The sequence below is a fragment of the Octopus bimaculoides genome, chromosome 14 (genome assembly GCF_001194135.2).
Source record: "Octopus bimaculoides isolate UCB-OBI-ISO-001 chromosome 14, ASM119413v2, whole genome shotgun sequence".
Taxonomy (NCBI): Eukaryota; Metazoa; Mollusca; class Cephalopoda; order Octopoda; family Octopodidae; genus Octopus; species Octopus bimaculoides.
The window spans coordinates 15,329,850-15,335,115 of record NC_068994.1 but is presented as its reverse complement, the minus strand read 5'-3'; positions in this window follow the sequence as shown (position 1 = coordinate 15,335,115).

Genomic DNA, 5,266 nt, shown 5'->3' with positions numbered 1-5,266 from the left:
TATATGTATATATGTATATATGTATATATATATATACTTATACATATCCTTCTGGTTTTAAGTTGTTATCAATGAAAATTGATAAAAGAAAATTTACAAAACTGTAACACAAACACTGATAATTAGATAACTTATAAACATTACTATCTTTTTATCTTACACCACACTCTATCTTCTGGTCTGCCTTTCTTTATCCTAAGTCAGTTCATATGCACCCATTGCAGGCAGGAATTCTTGATATGCTTCCAAGAATGTTGTACACACACGCACATGTACATGCGCGCACATGTACATGGATAGAACAATGAAAAATGTGGTTGCCGTTGTTGGATCGTTTCTGTTTGGCTGCTGCTTTTAAGTTTCTTCAATGTTTGTTCCAATTGATTTCATATTGGGTGTTTTGGTGTAGTTCTGTATGGTAATCATTGATATGGAATTCATTTTCGCCATAAATCAATAAATAAAGAGTTAGCTTTTAAATGTTGCGAATTTTGGGTAATTTTAGTCACTTGAAAGCCACAGACATAGAGGTGCCTGTTTCCATAATAACAAACCAAGCAGTTATCAAGCTGCTTATCCCTCTGTTGTGGTCCTGTCAAGCCACATGGTCGTTTTAAACTGCTTAAATGCTTAAAACACGAGGTATGAGTTAGTCATGTGATGTGTTAAAAATAACAGCTAAATAGGCCTTAAATCACGCACCAAAAGAATTTCAATTTTGATTTTTGCATAATCGTATGAATTCTCGTGTGTAGAATACAAATTCGCCAAAGTTTCCTGTAAATTCCCAAAAATAAAAGTTATCAGGGGTTATATGGTGTGCGCGAAGCAGAATTCCGCCAGTATTTCATTTGTTAACAGTTGACAACAACACGTGATGTCTTGCACAAAATGACAGCTTCCCAATCTTGTTTTCTGACTGGGTAAAAATGATGTAACTCTTTTAGTTTCAAAATTCTAAAAAAAGTGAAATTGCCCCTGAAATAGCCCCTGGAAAATTACATCGATCATTTTGCGGATCAGAGAAAACTGCATTTAGTCAATAATTTCATCACATAACACAATGACTGTCCCATCATTATCATAATGAACTGCAAAATCTGAAAATAACATTTAAAAAAATCTTTCTCTTACTTATAACTGAATTCAAATTCTGAAGAAAAGAAAATCGATGTCTGAAGTTTCGATGGCGAACACTGCGGTCTTCCATTTCGATTTTAATCGGTTCACAGCCTCTACTGTTACTCTACTCGTATCCATATCTTGTTGTGCCGTCAGTCCACTGACTCCTGTCGATTCTCCAGGCATTACGCTCCTTGTTTTACAGTTGGTATCCCCCATTTTTCAAATATTCATTAACTGAATGTATAGCAATGTAGATAATTTTATCATTTTTCAAATCCAAGATTTGGATAAGTTCTTTCAGGCACAAGGAACTTCTAGGAGCTCCATTTTCGAATCCTTCGAGCATTTTGAAACTCTCCATTAATGATAAAATTGAGTAGCAAAAACTTAATTTAATAAAAAAAATTTAATAGGAATCGTTGAAAAGACTTCAGAAGTAATCCTTCATGAGAATGGGTATCCTTAAAAAATTCTTTTTTCCTCCAAGTCTGAAATAACATTGTTGCACTCTTCGTAGATTGCTTTCACATCATCATGGTGGGAACTGTCGCTTTTTATCACACTGTCTTTTTACAGTCCGAGAGATAAGTGATTTTAACATTTCTCAAAGAGAAGTAGATGAAGAAAAAAAGGCAAACAGTTTTCCCAAAACTTAGAATAATGTAATAAACAGGCCGTGCCTCACTTGAATAGACATAAGCTAAACTGAGGCTCTGACCCTCGTAATTCACAAACACAACTTTTTGATTAACATCAACAATTTTGGGGGACACTTCCCTTCTTAGTGGCACTCCGTTGCTTACAACGTCGAATGTTCCAGTCGATCCGATCAACGGGACAGCCTGCTCGTGAAATTAACGTGCAAGTGGCTGAGCCCTCCACAGACACGTGTACCCTTAACGTAGTTTTCGGGGATATTCAGCGTGACACAGTGTGATAAGGCTGGCCCCTTTGAAATACAGGTACAACAGAAACAGGAAGAAAGAGTGAGAGAAAGTTGTGGTGGAAGAGTACAGCAGGGTTCACCACCATCCCCTGCCGGAGCCTCGTGGAGCTTTAGGTGTTTTCGCTCAATTAACACTCACAACGCCCGGTCTGGGAATCGAAACCGCGATCCTATGACCGCGAGTCCGCTGCCCTAACCACTGGGCCATTGCGCCTCCACACACTTCCCTTCTCTCCAGCCATAACAGATGCATTATCATATACTTGGTCGCGACACATTGATAGAAATTTTGTTCTCCAATTTTACTAAAATTATATTTTCCAAGCTTTCTGCATCTTTTTTGTTGATTTGAAAAAATCTCAGAAATATCTCCTTTATTTCTATTTTTCTATTATCATCAATATCTACGTAACACACAATTTCGGAAACTTGATCTTTATGGGTAAAATCTGGGGTTGAAGCTAGTATTATGCTAAAATATTTTGTATCCTTAATTTCAGAATATTTTTCTTGATGTTTTCACCAAAGAGATCGATTATTTCGCTTTGCCTTCTGCTAGACCAGGAGGTGACGTTTTTTTTTTCTCTGTTTTTCTGTCCCTCTTTACAAGTGTTCTGCTAAGTTTACATTATACTTGGCTAAAATTCTGATCGTTGCTAAAATGTTTCATCGCTTCGGCTGGGTCCTATAAATTAAGATATTCTTTCTCGTCGATGCCCACGTAAAACCAAATTCTGTTCTGCCAGAAATTATACAAAGACAACAATCTATTCAATTATAGCTTTCCATTTTTAAAAATTTTTTCAAATTTTTTTATTTCATCAGAAATTTGCTGTTGAAGTTCATCATCTCTCGTAGTCAACCATTAGAGTCGAACTACGAATTTCGGGTATTCGCACATATGAACTCCATGAGAAGGGCTTGTCTCATAGTCTGATATTCGCGAATTCAGTTTTCTCAAAGTGAAGAAATCTTCCCAGTATGGAGAGTATAACAGCCTTTTCTTCTCCCAATTTTCCTGTTTGTAGAAACTTTCTCAAAACACCATTTGGAAAGGGATCTCCCATCCTTCTTAGTAAACGGACAGCTTTTATTTTGATATCTTTCAGGGCCATATTGTACTATTGTCACTTTCAAGTTATCTGGAACCATTTTCTTCAAACAGCCAGAATTGTTTCTTTGCAAAAACGTTCTAAAATCTCCTTTATCATTTTCAATTGAAACATCATCTTGACAAGGAAACTGCGGAGATAAAGTATTATATTGCGATTCCATATCAGAAGAATCCTCCGTGACTCCCACGTCATCTTTTATTTCCCATTCTTCCTCGTTGCTTCTTTCTACCCAGGCAATTAATGTATTTCTTTACCAGGACTCTTCTTCGACTCTAGTTCTCTCCCGCCACCACGTCCCCTACTGAGTGCTCCATGTGGTTGTGCTTTCTTCGAATTCAGTTATTTGTACGGCTAACAATGTGGACAGTAGATATCCTCCTCGGAGTTAAAGAATACGAGAAACCATAGGCATAATCTATAATATCATGACATTATTCTCAACACATATGTAAGTACATACATTCATGTACACATTACGTGGATACTCCGGCCACTCAGCCTCTAAAGACATTTTACAGTTATCTTGTCTGTACAACTAACTTCAAATATATGTTGTGCATATTCAGTTATTCCTTACGTAAATACTCGGTTTTACTTATTTCCTGAACTAATTATATTCGTTTGGTCGTTCAGTTGTTTATGTGAATTTAGTGGCCTATGTTAGCATAGCCAACAAGTTGTAAGTTAACGTTGGTAGTTAGTATTACTATTTGTAACGTTACAACTCAATGGTGTCGCAAGCAGACTGTGCGAATTTAAGAGAATTCTTCAGCGCTCACAGGTTCACCGCTATTTTACATTATCTTGATAAGCAATGTATGCAGTATTTACACGTAACAGGTTCTCTACTCTGGATTCGCTTACAAAAACACTAATCAACATTCATGCCGGCTTGTAAGACTATTTTTTTAGTGGCATGTGTGGAAAAATTTAATTTTCACCAAAAAATGACACAAACCATATTTTTTCTTACGTTAGATTTATGAACCCAATGAGTAAATTCACTGTTTTTAATTTTGTTTTCCCAAATAAGCTACTAGAAAATTATCTTGATCTCAAGATAGCGTGTGACGGACGGACAGAGAAACACGGCTCTTATTATAATATAGATGATACATATATTGATTTCAAATTTTGGCACAAGGCCAGTAAACTCGATTGCATTGACCCCAGTGCTCACGAAAAGATGAGAGGCAAAGTCGACCTTGGCGGGTTTTTGTACTGAGAACGTAAAGACGGACGAAATACTGCTAATATTTTGTCCGGCGTGCGAACGATTCTGTCGGCTCGAACGCGTTAGATGATACATATATTAAATATTGTTTTCGACTTCTCAATTTTTAGCTGTATTTATAGCCTTTCAGTCTTTTACAATTAGTGCACTTTAGATAGAATCGTATTGTGAATTAAAGAACCGGATGTACGTTGTTTTAAGATGTGAAAATTATTTAATTCTTCTTATTTTTCCCATGATCACCTAAGAAGTATTTCTTCTCAATGTATGGCCGAAAAGTTTTTCGAGATATTCTTTCACAGTGCCTGCGTAGATCCCCATCGCCGCATGTAACCAAATAAAGGGCAACATATGTTGGTGAACTGTTGTTCCCATCCTGATGCTGAACTCTTGTCGGGAAAATAAACAAACTGTTATTTACCATAATCAAATTAATAGCTCCTAGAATAATGCTCTTGGGACATTTATTTTCAATTATTTTTATAAGTACGTCTAACCTTCTTCGATTGCTAAATCTGAGAGTAAAGATTTGTAACTTCAAAAGAAATTGGGATTGAGATTATTCCAGTTTTTTTTTTTTCATAAAGAACTGAGCTATTATAGTGTATTCTATAAAAAGTTATTGATTTGATATATGTAAAGTTTGTGAAGTTTTATCTAAGAATTTTCATATTATATAGCTTTCACACGTAAGTCCTGCAACAATGGTTCGCAGAATCAGTAGTATAGATTTTTCGAATCTTGAGAGTATAAAAGTACTTTTATTAGTGGAAAAAAACGGATAAAGAATTTCATCCATTCATTTTCTCCGCCCACTGATCCTGGGAAAGTCATAGGGGGGAGAGA